Below are 20,357 nucleotides of genomic sequence, written 5' to 3' on the forward strand. Positions count from 1 at the left end.
ATTTTAATAATAGTAATATAGTACAATATCTTGAAATACTTTATTGTATTATTATGTGGTACACTATTTTTTTATTTTTTTCTTTATGCATGTGTGTTATGTATTAGTAGTATAGTCATATAGTCGCAGGAAATTAATCAGTAAAACTGTATACCATGTTGGTATAGTTATATGCCTTATTGGTATCATATGGTAGTTTGAACATTTTTTGGTTGTTTTGGCTGCATTTTAAGTAAATTATATTCTGAAATTATTTATATGAACATGATTTGAAGTGCTGGAATTTTTTTGTGCTAATGGATATAGATTATGTGTATTATGTAATAGTTTTTATAATTATAGGCAATTGTTGGAACGACCCATACAACTATATACCATGTTAATATATGGAATGAGCAAGTTGCTTTGCGAATATTTAGCTCGCAATGCGAACATGTAATTTTCTCATACTTTTATTGTATCATTTAATGTTTTGGTACAGTAGTATAGTCACAGATAGTTGTAGCAGTATTCTAGAGCAATCATATACTCTGTTGGTATATATGTATACCATATTGGTAGCATATGGTACTAGAAGTCTTTTTTTCTACTTATATTTTTACTTCATTTTTCAATATTTTATTATTATTTCTATTCTAACTAGTATATAGGGAGATTAGCGGCCTTAGATTATGTTTTTTTGCTCCATCACTGGTTGGTGTTACTGCTAATTGTAGAGTATGTATTGATATTTGTAGGAAAAGAGATCAAGGTTTGCATGACAATCACGTGGAATTAGAAAAGGAACAAGAAATAAAGAAAAAAAATAAAATAAAGAAGGAGTCAAATTTGAGTGTGAAATAAGTTATGGTAAAAATAACAATAATACGATTTGGGCAAAAATAAATGAATAAAAGAGAAAAAAGAAAAAAAGGAAAAAAGAAAAGAATCATAGAAATAAAAAAGAATTGGAGGATAAAGAAATCCCCACAAAAATTACTATAGGTAGGAAATGTAATTAGTTTATGGGTAGAAAAACAAATGGGTAGACAAGGGTAAATAGTTTTATTTTTGTGGGTAACTGTGTCAAAACCCTTTTTTTAAGCTTGGTTTAGCTTAAAAGAAGGTGGATGGGAAATGGAGAGAAAATGAAATATTTGAGTTTCCCTCCTTGATAAAGGGACATTGTCCCATATTGGAGGAGGAAAAGACTTTTGATGGGTATATATACAATTGCTCTTCTTCTAGCTCTTAAAGAGTTAAGGAGAAGGCAAGTCTCGCGTCGTCGTCTCGGCTTTGAATTTGGTCAAATGATTGATTTTGGACCTAATTTATTTGTTAATATTAAAACTAACATAATATTATTTTAATCCAAATTAGCTGTTTTGTAACAGTAAATTAATTTTCCTCCGCATTTTGATTTCCGGTTTTGTTTTACGTAAGTAGCCATTTACGTAATAGTCGTTCTTACGCATCACTCTGAAGAGTTGCACCTCTTCATTTAAACTCAACCTGTTGGCTATAAATAGCAGATCATTCCCTCAATTTTTCCTTACGAAATTTCTGAATTCTCCTCTTCCTTTTTGCATTATTTTCTTACAAATCAAACAACGTAAGTGTGATTTGTTGTCCGTTATATCCTGAGAGGAAATAATTCACAATCTCGGATACTAGGAGGGAATTAAGTTCCTTAAGGAAACACTGTAAATTCACTGGGTTCAGATTAAATTTTGTTTCTTCTATATTTTTTTATATATTATTTTTCCTTCTCCAAAATTATTTTACAAATATAGTATACTAACATAACAATATCTTGAAATCTACGCCAGTTAAATGGCATTTTTTTTTGTAATTTCGTTAAAGGTTAGCTCACCTTAAAACGAAAAAGTCAGAGAGAATCTTATTTCACCTCATGTGACCCCCTATGTAATATGCAAAACATTACTTATTTAAGTTATATATATATATATATATATATATATATATATATATATATATATATATATTATATATTCCTATTAACGATCAAAAAAAAAAAGTCAGAGAAAGCATTGTTTTTATAGATTAAAAAGTAACACAATGGAAGAAACAATCAGTGCAAATTTAAAATTTCATTATAGAGCTAATTACACTGCTCTCTCTCTTCGGTCAATATATAGAATCGTTGGAACAATCAGAGCAAGCGATTCAAAGAACTTCCAAACAAATAAATGTGATAATTGAAGCTTTAAACATTTATTCCATTTCAAAAGAAAAGAAGGGATGGACAACGATATTTGGATAGTTAGATCAAAGTTTAGGACGAAAAATAAAATTTATGCTTGGGTCTCCCCAGGTTCTAGAGAGTTATTGCGTAAACACCAAAAATATGTTACAACCCATATCCACATGTGTTAGTTTATGCCATATATTAGTTAACATAAATACAAGAAGGAATTATCTATGAGATGATAAGTGTCACACCTCCTTTTTACCCGCGCCGCAAAAGTTTGGGCTCTTCGAAGCCTCGAGGGTTACCATAGCGCCGATACAAAAACTGAAATGCGCAATACCCGGCTGCTAACTTCTCTTCCTGGGCATTCCGACTGATACTTAACAAGTCCAAGAATTTGTGTGGCGTTACCGGCCTTGGTGCCAAAGGATAAAGAGTTCTGACCTGATTATTTCTTGACTGCAATAATCAAAGGTGTATACGATTATTATTAACTTTTAGCTGGTTTTATTAATATCTGGTTTTTAATTTGGCACCTCTCAGATACTACGTTCGACCTGGTTCCTCAAAGAGGATACGTAGGCGCCTCACGGTTCGGTCATAATGTAACAAAAATCAAAAATTCCCCAAGCAAGAAAACTGGGGCAGAAGTTATGTTTTTAAATTTTGGAAAAAAAAGGTTTGATTCCAAGAGTTGTAATGTTTTACCCATCAAAGTTATTTTGAATTTTTATATCTTTTTCTTTTAAGCCCCACATAAAACTCATATTGATGTCCAAAAAAGACCTCCCGATCAGTATCCGAGAGGTGCCAATACAGGTAAATGAACAAGGCATCAGAATTGACTGAACAATATTTTTACACATAATATCTCTTGACTGCATCAGAATTGATAGCCATGTCGATGCATCTTCCTTCGACATCTGTCAGACGTAAAGCGTCGTTGGATAATACTCTGGTCATAATACACGGCCCTTGCCAATTCGGGGCGAACTTGCCTTTTGCCTCGATCTGATGTGGGAGGATCCGTTTCAATACTTGCTCCCCTACTTCAAATTTCCTAGGGCGCACCTTCTTATTGTATGCTCTTGCCATTCTCTTCTGATATAACTGGCCATGGCATACTGCTGCCAATCCTTTTTCATCAATTAAGCTCATCTGCTCCAGTCGGACTTTGACCCATTCATCATCATCAATCCCGGCCTCAGCGACAATCCGAAGGGATGGAATTTCAACTTCTGCTGGTATCACTGCTTCAGTTCCGTATACCAACGAATAAGGAGTTGCACCTACTGATGTACGAACAGTAGTGCGATAACCCAACAATGCAAACGGTAGCTTTTCATGCTACTGTCTGGACCCTTTTACCATCTTCCTCAAAATCTTTTTTATGTTTTTGTTGGCTGCCTCAACTGCACCATTCGCCTTGGGACGATACGGGGTGGAATTACGATGTGTAATCTTGAACTGTTGACATACTTCTTTCATCAAACTGCTGTTAAGATTAGCACCGTTGTCCGTGATGATCACTTTCGGGATCCCAAATCTACAGATGATATGGGAATGGACAAAATCCACCACCGCCTTTTTGGTCACTGACTTGAAAGTCTTGGCCTCCACCCATTTGGTGAAATAATCGATGGTTACCAGAATGAACCTGTGGCCGTTTGAAGCTGTCGGCTCAATAGGCCCAATGACATCCATGCCCCATGCCACAAATGGCCATGGTGCTGACATTGTGTGCAATTCCATTGGTGGAGAATGAATCAGATCTCTTTGTATCTGACACTGATGACATTTTCGCACGAAACTGATACAATCATGCTCCATGGTGAGCCAAAAATATCCCGCTCGCAGAATCTTCTTTGCCAATACATATCCGCTCATATGGGGCCCACAGACTCCAGCATGTACCTCTGTCATTACTATCGTGGCTTGAACTCAGTAATTTGAATATGATTGTTTGATATTGTTGTTGAATCTGAAAGTAGGCATGTTGTTTAAAAATATTGCTCAGTCAAAATAATTCTTGTTTTGGCACCTCTCGGATACTGATCGGGAGGTCTTTTTTGGACATCAATATGAGTTTTATGTGGGGCTTAAAAGAAAAGGATATAAAAATTCAAAATAACTTTGATGGGTAAAACATTACAACTCGTGGAATTAAACCCTTTTTTTAAGCCATCGGAACCCAAATTCCGATGTCCAAAAACCCATATTGATGTCCAAAAAAGACCTCCCGATCAGTATCCGAGAGGTGCCAAGACAGGCAAATGAACAAGGCATCAGAATTGACTGAACAATATTTTTAAACAACACGCCTACTTTCAGATTCTTGACTGCAAGCCCAACTTTAAGAAAAATCCAAGCCCAACTTAAATGACACAGAAGCCATCAATTTAGGGGATGCCGGCGATATCATAGAAACTAAAATAAGCATCCACATTGCACCAAATATCAGTTTAATCACTTGCTTGCTTAGATTTTCGTCATTGTGTACAGTTTGAAACCTTCCCAGTTAACGCAAGACCCTGTAAGAGGCATAAGGTTGGATGCTTCGAACTCCCATTAAGAGGATGTAGGGAACTTCAGCTGAAGTATATATAGCTTCTGTATCAAGAAGCCACCCTAGGGTCCACTCGATTTTGTCAGCAGTTAATGATCTCAAAAGCGATAGCCAAGCCTCTGTTCCTTCGGGGAACTCAATGCCTGTTATCCGAGTCCCAAATTCTTCAATACAGCTCAATCCCGTCAGTCCGTAATTCATGTACCCAACTCGATGGCAAAGGTGTTTCACACTTCGTGCCCTCCACTGGCAAATCGTCATCAGAGAACGTTACCCTGTTTACCTCAAAAAGTTTGTTGGCAATCGTTTCAAGGTGGTTCACTGAAATTTCATTGGGCACATGAGCTTCATTTAGTATCTTCATCAGGGCCCGGCGATGCTCGTCCCGAGCCACATACCTATAATCCTCACTTTGAGGTCCCAACGGAGATTGAAAATCCAGCTAAGAGCCCAGAGCAGGACGAGGTGATGAGTAAATTTAAAAGCCTGGAGCAGTCCTTCAGGAACATGCACGGGTTAGGTAACCAGGTCAGCGTGGCTTACAAGGATCTATGCCCTTTCCCTGACGTCTAATTACTAGCAGGGTTCAAGATGCCCAAGTTCGATTTATACGAAGGGCATGGCGATCCTATGGCACATCTACGGGGCTTTTGCAGCAAGATGAGGGGAGCGGGGGGCAAAGATGAGCTACTGATAGCTTACTTTGGCCAGAGTTTGAGCGGGTCGGCACTGGAGTGGTATACAAGACAAGATCCGAGCAGGTGGTACACCTGGGATGATCTGGCACAGGCTTTCGCAGGACACTTCCAATACAACCTTGAGATAGTCCCAGACCGTCTCACATTGCTAAAGCTTGAGAAGAAACCCGGGGAGAGCTTCCGGGAATTTGGGTTCCGATGGAGAGAACAGGCAAAAAATTAATTTGCACATAAGTTCATAATCGTATAAAAACCAGATATTTAAGCCAAATATGACAGTGGAGCGACCGTGCTAGAACCACGGAACTTGGGAATGCCTAACACCTTCTCCCAGGTTAACAGAATTCCTTATCCGGATTCCTGGTTCGCGGACTGTTAATAGAGTCATTCTTTTCCTCGATTCAGGATTAAATCGGTGACTTGGGACACCATAAATTTCCCAAATGGCGACTCTGAATTAAATAAATAAATCCCATTTCGATTGTCCTTTAATTGGAAAAACTCCCTCTGCGCCCTTGCGGCGCGGGTAAAAAGGAGGTGTGACAGCTCTGGCGACTTTGCTGGGGACTATACCCAGAACCTCTGGTTCAGGGTTAGAAATCGAGCTTAGAATAAATTGTTATGTTGGGCTTTATCTGTTTTGTTATGTGATCGGTGCTTAATATGCTAGTTGACTGCTTTTACCGCTTTGATATTTCGTGAACTGTATATAAACTGTGCCAAAACTCATCTCCTCTCTGAGTCTTCTAAATCATGAAGAAGGGTGCACTTCGTGTGACTTCTTTTCTGTTTAGAGTCAATCCCATTTTTAGAACGAGGTTCGGATAAGTTGCAAAGCCGGGTTGAGCTTCTGTATCCCCGGTATGCTGCCCCCCCCCCCGGCTCGAGCTGTCCGCTCGGGTAAGCCAGGTCTAAAACAAACACCCAGGTTCTGAACCTAGAATAACTCAACTTCATGCCGGATCCCTAATAGGAACACTTATCTGCATCATGTGCATTTTTTACTTAGGGGACTCAACACAGGGGTTGGGTTCGTCTAGGAATAGCAACCTGAAACAGAAAAGACCATCCTGATGTATCCTACTTACGCTCTGTGCATTTATTTCTTTCGAACCGCATGTTGACCGGCTTCTGAATTTAAGGGAATGTTAGAAAATTTTGAGAAAAAAAATTGAGAAAAAGAGAAAAATAGCAAGTGGAGAGTTAGATGATTAATTCAGAAAAAACCAGTGTCCAAGTACTGTCAGAACTCTGCCGAAATTTTAAAAAAAATTGTTTGTTTACCCAAAAAGCAGAAAGTATGTAGGAAAGAGTCCTTTATTTTAGTTTGCTTTGTTTTCAAAAAAAAAAAAGGAAAGGAAAAATAGTTTCTTTTGCTATAAAAGAATAGGAAAAAAATATGTTTGTTTTCAAAAATTAGTTAGTTTATCTACCCGAACTACGTCGGTTTGATTCTCACCGGATGTGAGATACGTAGGCAACCTAGAATTTGGAGGTGGGTTCCGGCCCAAATCCGGAAATCTAGAATGGCCGCTGATAAACGACCGAGGAGTCGATCAGATGAGCAATTGATAAAAGGGCTAAAAAATGAAGTCAGGGGATATCGGGGTAGGTTGGAAAGGTCTGAAAATGTCAGGGCAGAACTCAAAGCACAGTGGGCTACGAGAGCAGATAAACGTCGCCGATACTTGAATCAATTGAAACGGGACCACGAGAAAATTGTTGCCAATATGGAGAGAAAGGTGGCTACACTTGAGGGTAAAGCAGTTAAGCAGGCTGAGGATTTCCAAATTGAAAGCGGACACTGTTACGACCTGTTGGCCCAAATGGAGGTAGAAGTGCAGCAACTGCAGAATCAGCATATGCAGGATTCTCAGGCATTAAAGACACGCAGTAATCAGATAAACGCCTGCTTATAGAAAAGAAGCAAGCAAGGGACAGGATTAGAGCCATTGCTCGCGCCATTTTCAGAAGATGTCGAGCTTGTGAGTACATAACCCCTACTATTTTTGTCTCAGCAGTGCTAATCTATGTGAAGCGGACCATGAATGAATTAGAGTAACTCAAAAAGGATTTGTAACCGAGGCCCGCGGCGAGGCCGAGCGATGCCCCGCGGGCACCCATATTTGAAGCTTTAGAGTATGCGTAGTTCGTGTCTGTATTTATCTATTTTTTTAGCCTGTGATTTGTCTGTCCGTTGTCTTTTCACGCCAAAGTATTTCTGTAGTATTGGAACTTGTATTTGACCTTAGTTTGCATTTGTTATTTTCTTTCTGCAAAAAGGGTTTTAGTTTGTAATAGTTTGTTTTAAGTAATGAAAAATTGAAAATTTTTCTTGCACGTCCAACGGAAGAATTGGTTGGACGATGAAGCACGAGGGGGGAGGGGGACAGCCATGGCAGCGTGGTGATGAAGGTGGTGAAGACGGGCAGCAGGGGTAGGCAGCCATGGCTGCTAGGCACTCAATCCGATCTCTTCTATTTTTGTCCTTTTCTTCAATTTCCTAAATAATAAAGCTAAAAATGCTAAGATTAAATTATAAAACCCAAAATTATCTATAAATACTAATTAACTCTTAATAACAATTAACACACAATTAAATAGCCATTAACGATAAAATCACACAATTTGGACATTAAATGCTAAAAATGCAACGTACATTATTTTTATGATTTTTCTCATTTTGTAAAACAAACTTAATTAAATATCAAATGCAAATGCGACATATTTTTATATATTTTTTTTAATTTAACACATTAACATGCACAGGCAAAAATACAAATAATTATCAAAAAAATGTCACGAAAATTCAAAAATTGCACACAAAGGAAAATTATTTTATTTTAAATTTTTTGGGAGTAATCCTCATACAGGGCAAAAATCACGTGCTCACAATAAGAAGTCAATCCTATTGGTCTTAAGTGATACAAAATGTATAAGGGTGATTAACAAGTATTAGAAGTTAAATGAATCAAGGATGTTGTAACTCGTATTTTTAGGTAAATCTAGAGGTGCTTAATACAATCGAGGTCATGTATTAAGGTATTTTAATCATATAATATCTGTATCATAAGTCTTGAAGTCAAACGAGTTATGAAACAAAAGTCGACAAAAGTTATCGCAATTTAGGTTCATAATTTTACTTAATATTAGGTCAAATGTTTCTAATCTTTTCTCCTAATTTACGAGGAATTACGGGGTGATCTACCAATAAAATTAAAGATCTATGAGTCTAGTTTTCAACGTATTAAACTTTTCATTGATACGATCTCGGAGTAGAGAGATATTCGCATTTTCGCGAGACTGCGCCAAATACCTCTCTATGGGGCCCACTAAGGCGGTTTAAGATATTTGAACCTATATAGGATGCCTCCAACCCGTTATAAGTCATTTATTCTCACTATTTTCAAACCTTAGAACCCTAAGAACATCCTCTCAAGGTTCTCTCAAGATTCAAGACCCAAAAAAGGGCAAACAACACAAATCAAGTGTCGGGAATTCCGTGGCGCTAGTAAGTCTCTTGTTCTTCTTGTTGTTGCTCATTTTTGTGTCGTTCCAGCTCGTGTGGGAGGTTGTTTTAAAGGGTTTATGTTCTGTAAATACTCCCTCATGTTCTTAATATCAATCCTAGGTGATTTCAAGCCTTCTAAAGTGATTCTAGTGCCGAAAAACACTAATTGATCGCTAGTTTCGCTTTTTTGTTGTTGTGGCAGCATTGGAGGGATATTTCATGGAAATTTAAGGTCAAATTGGAGTTGTTCTTTCTGTATAAAGGTAAGGAACCTCTTACTCTATATGTATTTAAGATTATCCAAGTTGCGGCTAAGCCATTGAAGCTAGAACTTGTGAAATATATATCGAAAGGCTTGGTAGTAATGTTATTGTTTTGTGGACTGTTTTGCGTTGCTGTTGGACTGCGTATTTTATTGCTGTTTTGTGGAGTTTTGGAGGAGGAAGGGTGTGGATAAACACCATATATATGTAGGGTTATGGGCTGATAGTTATTCGTAACATTTCCAGGTTGTTTGACACGACTACGGTGGTCGTCGTATGTATGGAGTGATTAGGCTGTGTGTGGACTATTTTGGGAGGCTCAATATGTTTATTATTGATGTTGTTTGGGCTGTTTGGTGATTGTTTTGAATGGTGTGAGGTCATATATATAGGGGAGGTGCTGTCCGTTTCATCGTAAAATAGGTTGTGGTCGATACATAATAGTTATGACGCTTAAATGATAACGATAGTATCGTTTCTCTTATTGTAGACTAAGGAGTTTTGACAATTGCATAGCTTGAGATTGGGGCAGTATATACAAGGTATGTGAGGCTATCCCTTTCCTTCTTTTGCACGACTCCGATTGTACATAATGTAATGAACGAGCTTCCAAGATACTCTACTCTTAGAAGCTAGCAGTACTTACATTGTTTTCCCTCTTATGGAACGATTGATGTTAATGTTGCTTCTCTTATTCTTATGTTATCAATGTTGTTGGTACTTCCTGATTCTTATAAGGTTCATAGTGAAGAGTTAGTCCTAATAACGTGTACAGAGGATACCGACCTTACGTCACTCCGAAAGGTTTAGAATGTGATTCCATGAGTCGAGCATGCATTATATATATGTATCTATTTTACTCTACCGAGCCACGCTATAGTTGGCCGGGTACGGCACCTATTGTGCAACCACTGATCAGTTGGGTTTTACCGAGCTCCACGTGGCCGGGTACGATTCTACCGAGCCTATTATGGCCGGGTACGATATGATGATGATGATGCCCACAGAGGCGAATGCTTTAAAGGTTTATGTATTTATACATATGTATCATGCATTTCATGTAAGTAGCCCTCAGAGGTACTAAGATGTTACAGGTTGTATATTCTCTATCCTTGCTTACATTACTGATCGTATTTATGGTTCCTTGCCTTACATACTCAGTACTTTATTCGTACTGACGTCCTTTTATTTGTGGACGCTGCATGTCGTGCTGCAGGTCCTGATAGACAGGCAGGTGCAGCTCCCCCACCACAGTAGACTGTCCAGTTCAGCGGTGATTGGCGAGATCCCTTCTCCGGACTTGCCTTGGTCTTGGTATGCAATTTTTGTTATAGACATTATGGGTATGTCGGGGCCCTGTTCCGGCTATGTTGCAACACTTATGTTCTTTTAGAGGCTCATAGACAGGTGTCGGCTCATGTATAGTTTGGTATGCCTTGTCGGCTAGTTTTTGTTGTATAGTCTTTCATAGTAGCGTGGTAGCTCATACCTTATATGTAGTTTCTTGATTGTCTGGTCATCCCCTGCTATGTATGTTCATGCCGTCATATTTTATTGCTGGTTGTCCATGATCTAGGTCTACCATTTATATTGATCTCGTCAGCCTTAAAAGATAATAATGAAGGTTAGATGAAATGTACGTTGGTGCTCGGCAAGTGTGGTCGGGTGCTAGTCATGGCCCTTCAGTTTGGGTCGTGACAAACTTGGTATCAGAGCAAGTCTGTCCTAGGGGTTGTCTATGAGCCGTGTCTAGTAGAGTCTTGATTATGGATGTGTAGCGCGCCACATTTATAATCAGGAGGCTACATGACATCTAGGGTTGTTACCTTCTTCCTGAATCTAGATCGTGCGTAGAGTTGAGTCGTAAGTGTTCGTCTCTAATATTCACCTTGTTTTTTTCAGTGATGCCTTCGACTAGGAAGCAAACGATTAGTAGACGGCTTGATACAGCAGCGGGAGAGGGTACCAGTCAGGTGCCCCAAGTCAGAGCAGGACAAAGTGAGGCTCAAAGTGAGATGCCCTCTCATACCTCATCTACTCCATCTCCTCCAGAGGATATTAGAAGGCACCCAGCGCCTCCAGTTCCTCCGTCTGGCACTCCAGACCAGGATATGCGGAGTGCTTTGCAGTTATTGACTAGCTTGGTAGCTGCTCAGGCTCAGAGGCAGAATACAGGTGCTGCTGAGAAACCAGTTAGTACAAGAGTTCGTGATTTTATTAATTTAGACCCTCCAGTGTTTACCGGATCAGACCCCAAGGAGGACCCACAGACTTTTATTGACCAGGTTCATCGTACACTTCGGGTTATGCATGTTAGTGATACAGAGGCAGTAGAGTTGGCTTCTTATCGGCTACGGGATTTAGCGGTTCTCTGGTATGATAGTTGGGAGAGATCCAGGGGTCCGAACCCTCCTCCAGCTGTGTGGAAGGAATTTTCTGAGGCCTTTCTTCGTCACTACTTGCCAGTTGAGATACGACGAGCTAGAGCTGATAAGTTCTTGAACCTTAGACAAGGTAATATGAGTGTGCGAGAGTACAGTATGCAGTTTGATTCTTTGGCAAGGTATGCTCCCCATATGGTGGCCGAGATGAGTGATAGGGTGCATATGTTCGTGAATGGGTTGGGACCACATCTGATAAATGAGTGTACGACAGCCTCCTTGGTGGAGGGCATGGATATTTCCCGTATTCAAGCTTATGCCCAGACCCTAGAGGATCGTAAGCGCCAGCAGAGGGCAGTTAGGGAGCAGGATAGAGGCCAGCATAAGAGGGCGAGATTTGCAGGGTATTCTGATGACTTCAGAGGCCGCATCAGGCCACAGTTTTCGAGGAGTTCGGCGCCACCTGTAGCTAGTGCTCCTCCACAGTTTCAGAGGCCTCGATATGATCGATCCTATTCTGGTCCAGGTCAGAGTTCGCGGGCATCTGGCTCGCAACATCACAGGGATACTAGTCAGATGAGACCCCCAACACCACATTGTGATCAGTGCGGCAAGGCCCACTTTGGACTGTGTCGTCGAGGTTCTGATGCATGCTATTCGTGCGGGCAGCCTGGCCATATGATGCGGGATTGTCCTAATAGAGGAGGTGATGGTATGGCTCAGCCGACTGGATCTGTGTCTGGTTCTTCCTCATCAGTTCGACCTCCAGCACGGGGTTTTCAGCAGTCGACAGGTCGTGGTAGGGGTAGAGGTGCAGTGCCGAGTTCGAGTGGTGCTCAAAATCGAACCTATGCTCTAGTAGGTCGACAGGATCTCGAGTCGTCTCCAGATGTTGTTACAGGTATTATATCTGTGTTTTCTTATGATGTATATGCGTTGATTGATCCGGGATCTACATTATCATATGTTACACCCTTTGTGGCTAATAAGTTTGGCATTGAACCTGAATTGATAAGTAAACCCCTTGCGGTATCTAATTCGATAGGAGATTCTGTGATTGCTAGAAGGGTATATAGAGGTTTCACTGTGATGATTTGTAGTCGTCAAACCTCGGCAAATTTATTTGAGTTAGAAATGGTTGATTTTGATGTGATAATGGGAATGGACTGATTGGCCTCATGCTATGCAAATGTTGATTGTCGTACGAAGATGGTTAGGTTCCAATTTCCAGGTGAACCCGTCATTGAATGGAAAGGGAACATTGCTACACCGAAAGGTAGGTTTATTTCCTATCTTAAGGCAAGGAAAATGATCTCAAAAGGTTACATTTATCATCTCGTTCGCGTTAGGGATGCGGAGGCGAAACCGCCTACTTTACAATCAATCCCTGTGGTCAACGAATTCCCAGATGTTTTCCCAGATGAACTCCCAGGCCTTCCTCCTGAAAGGGAGATTGAGTTTAGCATTGATGTGTTGCCTGACACTCAACCGATCTCTATTCCTCCATACAGAATGGCCCCGGCAGAGTTGCGAGAGTTGAAGGTGCAGTTGAAGGACTTGCTGGATAAGGGCTTCATTAGGCCTAGCACTTCACCTTGGGGTGTGCCAGTCCTATTCGTGCGGAAGAAAGACAGGTCGTTATGGATGTGTATCGACTATCGACAGTTGAATAAGTTTACTATAAAGAACAAGTATCCACTTCCAAGAATTGATGACCTGTTTGACCAACTCCAGGGTGCCAAGTATTTCTCCAAGATTGATTTACGTTCAGGGTATCATCAGGTGAGGGTTAAGGAGAAGGATATTCCAAAGACGGCCTTCCGGACAAGATACGGGCACTTTGAGTTCTTGGTGATGTCGTTCGGGCTAACAAATGCCCCAGCAGCTTTTATGGATCTCATGAATACTATATTCAGGCCCTATCTTGATGTGTTCGTGATTGTATTCATTGATGACATTCTAGTATATTCTCGTTCGGAGGCGGAACATGCGGGCCACTTGCGGATAGTATTACAGACGCTTCAGGATCGTAAGTTATATGCTAAGCTCTCCAAATGTGAATTTTGGCTGAACTCAGTAGCGTTCCTTGGCCATGTGATATCTGACGAGGGTATTAGTGTCGACACTCAGAAGATCGATGCAGTAAAGAATTGGCCGAGACCTACAACACCATCAGAAGTCCGCAGCTTCCTAGGGCTAGCAGGATATTATAGGCGGTTTGTGGAAGGGTTTTCCTCTATATCATCACCATTGACTAAGTTAACACAGAAAGCTACCAAGTTCCAGTGGTCTGACACTTGTGAACGTAGTTTTCAGGAGCTGAAGAATCGATTGACATCCGCACCAGTGCTCACTCTTCCTGAAGGAACAGAAGGTTATGTGGTATATTGTGATGCCTCAGGTATAGGTTTGGGGTGCGTATTGATGCAGCGTGGGAAGGTGATTGCTTATGCATCAAGACAATTGAAGAAGCATGAAAAGAATTATCCAACCCATGATTTGGAATTGGCTGCAGTAATATATGCTTTGAAGATATGGCGGCACTACTTATACGGCGTCCATGTTGACATCTACACAGATCACAAGAGTTTACAATACATCTTCAAGCAGAAAGAGTTGAATTTGAGGCAGCGTAGGTGGCTTGAATTATTGAAAGACTACGACGTCGAGATATTGTATCATCCCGGTAAAGCCAATGTTGTGGCAGACGCTCTCAGCCGTAAATCAATGGGAAGCTTAGTACATATTGAGGCAGGTAGATGGGGGTTGATTAAAGAGCTTCATCAGCTAGCCAATATGAGAATCAGATTGTTAGACTCTGATGACGGAGGTGTTACTGTACAGAATACATCAGAATCATCTTTGGTAGCCGAGGTAAAAGCACGACAATATGAAGATCCTATCTTAGTACGATTAAGAGAAAGCATTCAACAGTGTAAAAGTATGGCTTTTGGGATCGGAAAAGATGGGGCACTGAGATACCAGAGCCGATTGTGTGTGCCTAATGTGGCAGGGTTGCGAGAGAAGATTATGAATGAGATTCATCAATCCCGATATTCCATCCATCCCGGCTCGACAAAGATGTATCATGATGTCAAGGAGCAGTATTGGTGGGATAATATGAAGAAGTCTATTGCAGAATTTGTAGCCCAGTGTCCCAATTGTCAACAAGTAAAGATAGAACATCAGAAACCCGGTGGATTGCTTCAAAATATAGAGATTCCGACCTGGAAGTGGGAGGTGATTAATATGGACTTCATTATTGGATTACCTCGCTCTTATCATAAGTTTGACTCCATCTGGGTGATAATTGATCGACTTACAAAATGTGCCCATTTTCTGCCAGTGAAGACAACTTACACGGCTGAAGATTATGCGAAGTTGTATATCAAGGAGATTGTTAGGCTTCATGGTGTGCCCATATCTATTATATCAGACCGAGGAGCTCAATTTACGGCTAACTTTTGGAGGTCTTTCCAGAAGGGTTTAGGCACACAAGTAAATCTCAGCACTGCATTTCATCCGCAGACTGACGGACAGGCTGAACGTACCATTCAGACACTGGAAGATATGCTACGAGCATGTGTTCTAGATTTTAAGGGGAATTGGGATGATCATCTTCCACTCATAGAATTCGCCTATAACAATAGCTACCATTCCAGTATTAAAATGGCCCCATACGAGGCACTATACGGGAGGAGATGTAGATCACCAGTTGGATGGTTCGAAGTCGGTGAAACAGAATTATATGGGCCAGATTTGATTCACCAAGCTATTGAGAAGGTGAAAGTGATACAGGAGCGATTGAGGACGGCACAAAGCAGGCAAAAATCTTATTCTGATGTCCGACGTCGTGATCTAGAGTTTGAGGTTGGTGATTGGGTTTTCCTGAGGATCTCACCAATGAAGGGTATTATGCATTTTGGGAAGAAAGGTAAGCTGAGTCCAAGGTATATCGGGCCGTATAAAATTCTTCGACGAATTGGACAAGCAGAAGAGGAGATGAAGTCTAAATACCCTTACTTATTCCAGAATGAAGATAACAAGGATGCTGGTGGAAGACAGGATACATTGGAAGGTGAAACGGCTCTATGAGGTAAGCAATAATTTGAGAATACTCCTCCTTAATACAAAATGGTGATATGTAGATAATGTAAATACGCATAATGCTTTGTGTAGCCTTGTGAAGCCATATGTTGGGCTTAATTACTTGCAAGTTTTGCTAGTGACCATTTTATAGGGGAAAATTGATCGGAAATTTCCATTGGAATCCACGATGATTTAAACTCCCCATAAACCCTTACATTCGAGGACGAATGTTCCTAAGGGGGGGAGGGTGTTACAACCCATATCCACATGTGTTAGTTCATGCCATATATTAGTTAACATAAATCCAAGAAGGAATTATCTTTGAGATGATAAGAAGTCAATCCTATTGGTCTTAAGTGATACAAGAGTGTATAAGGGTGATTAACCAGTATTAGAAGTTAAACGAATCAAGGATGTTGTAACTCGTATTTTCAGGTAATCTAGCGGTGCTTAATACACTCAAGAGGTCATTTATTAAGTTATTTTAATCATATAATATCCGTATCATAAGTCTTGAAGTCAAACGAGTTATGAAACAAAAGTCGACAAAAGTTGTCGCAACTTAGGTTCATAATTTTACTTAAACATTAGGTCAAATGTTTCTAATCTTTTCTCCTAATTTACAAGGAATTACGGGGTGATATACCAACCAAATTAGAGATCTATGAGTCTAGTTTCCAACTCATTAAACCGTTCATCGATACGATCTCGGAGTAGAGAGATATTCGCGTTTTCGCGAGACTGCGCCAAGCACCTCTCTATGGGGCCCACTAAGGCGGTTTAAGATATTTGGACCTATATAGGATGCCTCCAACCCGTTTTAAGTCATTTATTCTCACTATTTTCAGACCTTAGAACCCTAGGAACATCCTCTCAAGGTTCTCTCAAGATTCAAGACCCAAAAAAGGGCAAACAACACAAATCAAGTGTCGGGAATTCCGTGGCGCTAGTAAGTCTCTTGTTCTTCTTGTTGTTGCTCATTTTTGTGTCGTTCCAGCTCGTGTGGGAGGTTGTTTTAAAGGGTTTATGTTCTGTAAATACTCCCTCATGTTCTTAATATCAATCCTAGGTGATTTCAAGCCTTCTAAAGTGATTCTAGTGCCGAAAAACACTAATTGATCGCTAGTTTCGCTTTTTTGTTGTTGTGGCAGCATTGGAGGGATATTTCATGGAAATTTAAGGTCAAATTGGAGTTGTTCTTTCTGTATAAAGGTAAGGAACCTCTTACTCTATATGTATTTAAGATTATCCAAGTTGCGGCTAAGCCATTGAAGCTAGAACTTGTGAAATATATATCGAAAGGCTTGGTAGTAATGTTATTGTTTTGTGGATTGTTTTGCGTTGCTGTTGGGATGCGTATTTTACTACTGTTTTGTGGAGTTTTGGAGGAGTAAGGGTGTGGAGAAACACCCTATATATGTAGGGTTGTGGTATGATAGTTATTCGTAACATTTCCGGGTCGTTTGACACGACTACGGTGGTCGTCGTATGTATGGAGTGATTAGGCTGTGCGTGGACTATTTTGGGAGGCTCAATATGTTTATTATTGATGTTGTTTGGGCTGTTTGGTGATTGTTTTGAATGGTGTGAAGTCATATATATAGGGGAGGTGCTGTCCGTTTCATCGTAAAATAGGTTGTGGTCGATACATAATAGCGATAGTATTGTTTCTCTTATTGTAGACTAAGGAGTTTTGACAATTGCATAGCTTGAGATTGGGGCAGTATTTACAAGGTATGTAAGGCTATCCCTTTCCTTCTTTTGCACAACTCCGATTGTACATAATGTAATGAACGAGCTTCCAAGATACTCTACTCTTAGAAGCTAGCAGTACTTACATTGTTTTCCCTCTTATGGAGCGATTGATGTTAATTTTGCTTCTCTTATTCTTATGTTATCAATGTTGTTGGTACTTCCTGATTCTTATAAGGTTCATAGTGAAAGTTAGTCCTAATAACGTGTACAGAGGATACCGACCTTACGTCACTCCGAAAGGTTTAGAATGTGATTCCATGAGTCGAACATGCATTATATATATGTATCTATTTTACTCTACCGAACCACGCTATAGTTGGTCGGGTACGACACCTATTGTGCAACCACTGATCAGTTGGGTTTTACCGAGCTCCACGTGGCCGGGTACGATTCTACCGAGCCTTACGTGGCCGGGTACGATTCTACCGAGCCTATTATGGCCGGGTACGATATGATGATGATGATGCCCATAGAGGCGAATGCTTTAAAGGTTTATGTATTTATACATATGTATCATGCATTTCATGTAAGTAGCCCTCAGAGGTACTAAGATGTTACAGGTTGTATATTCTCTATCCTTGCTTACATTACTGATCGTATTTATGGTTCCTTGCCTTACATACTCAGTACTTTATTCGTACTGACGTCCTTTTATTTGTGGACGCTGCATGTCGTGCTGCAGGTCCTGATAGACAGGCAGGTGCAGCTCCCCCACCACAGTAGGCTGTCCAGTTCAGCGGTGATTGGCGAGATCCCTTCTCCGGACTTGCCTTGGTCTTGGTATGCATTTTTGTTATAGACATTATGGGTATGTCGGGGCCCTGTTCCGGCTATGTTGCAGCACTTATGTTCATTTAGAGGCTCATAGACAGGTGTCGACTCATGTATAGTTTGGTATACCTTGTCGGCTAGTTTTTGTTGTATAGTCTTTCATGGTAGCGTGGTAGCTCATACCTTATATATAGTTTCTTAATTGTCTGGTCATCCCATATTATATATGTTCATGCCATCAGTTTTTATTGTTGGTTGTCCATGATCCATGTCTACCATTTATATTGATCTCGTCAACCGTAAAAGATAATAAAGAAGGTTAAATAAAATGTACGTTGGTGCTCGGCAAGTATGGTCGGGTGCTAGTCATGGCCCTCCAGTTTGGGTTGTGACAAAATATTTCTAAGTTAAAAATATCCTAAAGTTGTAAGTTGAACAGTCCTAATTTATGCCTTTTCAACTTGTGAATACGTTTAGTTTGATATAGAGCTTATCAATTTATCTCTCTCATATATATATATTTGTAATCCTTGCAATACACCCCCCACCCCCACCCCAATCAAAACCAAGAGTTAGGGTCATATTCTATAATTACGATTTTATTATATCTTTTTCATTCCGTAGAAAAGTAATTTTACCATGTAAACATTTATGACCTTTACCATTATTATCCGTTTTGTTTTACCTTTAATGAAAAGCTTTTATAACCACACAAATATCATAGCCATACAAAACTTTTACCCCATAAACTTTTAAGGAGTCGTTTGGTATGAGGTATAAGAAGGCATAAGGGTGATATAAAAATTTAATACCACATTAATACTCTGTTCTAGCAAACCAGGTATAAGTTATCCCGATGTTAATTTTAACACCGGAATAACTTATACCTTATAGAAAGTAGGGTAATTAGCACCGGTATAACGTATACATTCTTCTTAGAAATTATGCAATTGTCATTCTTAATACAACATACCAAACAATGAATAAACAACAATCTCATGACCTAGTAAACAACATTCGTATTCCAACCAAACGACCCCTAAGACTACAAGTTTCGAAAGTCTTCTTTTATTTCTTAAATTTCGTGTCGAGTCAAACAACCCAACAACAACAACAACAATAATGACCCAGTAAAATCCCACTAGCGGGGTCTGGGGAGGGTAGTGTATACGCAGACCTGGAGAGGCTGTTTCCAAAAGACCTTCGGCTCAAGAAGACAAAAAGAAGATAAAAATAGGCAATATATCAACATCATCAATAAAAACCATAGAACAAAGAACAGTATCACCAGAACCAGAAAATAAGTGAAAAGCAAAACAATAACCAATAGATAAAGCATAGACTAAGAGGAACGAAAGGTAGTGTGAAATCAACATTAACCACTAACAGTCAAAGACCAAGTCCTAACAGACTAGCCTCACTCTGGAGCGTCGTAGAGATATTCCCAACTACTTCCTAACCTACAACCTTAATGCTCGATCTCCACAACTTCCTGTCTAGGGTCATGTCCTCAGTAATCTGAAGTCTCGCCATGTCCTGCCTGATTACCTTTCCCCAATGCTTCTTAAGTCACCCTCTACCTCTCCTCATGCCTACCAAAGCCAGCTGCTCACACCTCCTCACCGGCACATCTGGGCTTCTCCTCTAAACGCGCCCGAACCATCTGAGCCTTGCTTCCCGCAACTTATCATCCATAGGGGCGACACCCACCTTTTCCCGAATATCTCCATTTCTAATCTTATCCATCTTAGTGTGCCCGCACATCCACCTCAACATACTCATTTCAGCTACTTTCATCTTCTGGATATGTGAGCTCTTAACTAGCCAGCACTCAGCCCCATACAAAGTGGCCGGTCTAACCACCGCTATATAAAATTTACCTTTGAGAATCAGAGGCACTTCCTTGTCACACAGGACTCCAGACGCTAACCTCCACTTCATCCACCCAACCCTCATACGGTGTGTGACATCCTCGTCGATCTCCCCATCCCATGAATAACCGACCCAAGGTACTTGAAACTGCCCTTCTTGGGGATGACTTGTGAATCAAGCCTCACGTCCAACCCCGCTTCCGTTGGCTTAGCACTAAACTTGCACTCTAGATACTCCGTTTTAGTCCTGCTCAACCTGAA

Source organism: Nicotiana sylvestris, chromosome 2 (genome assembly GCF_000393655.2).
Source record: "Nicotiana sylvestris chromosome 2, ASM39365v2, whole genome shotgun sequence".
Taxonomy (NCBI): domain Eukaryota; kingdom Viridiplantae; phylum Streptophyta; class Magnoliopsida; order Solanales; family Solanaceae; genus Nicotiana; species Nicotiana sylvestris.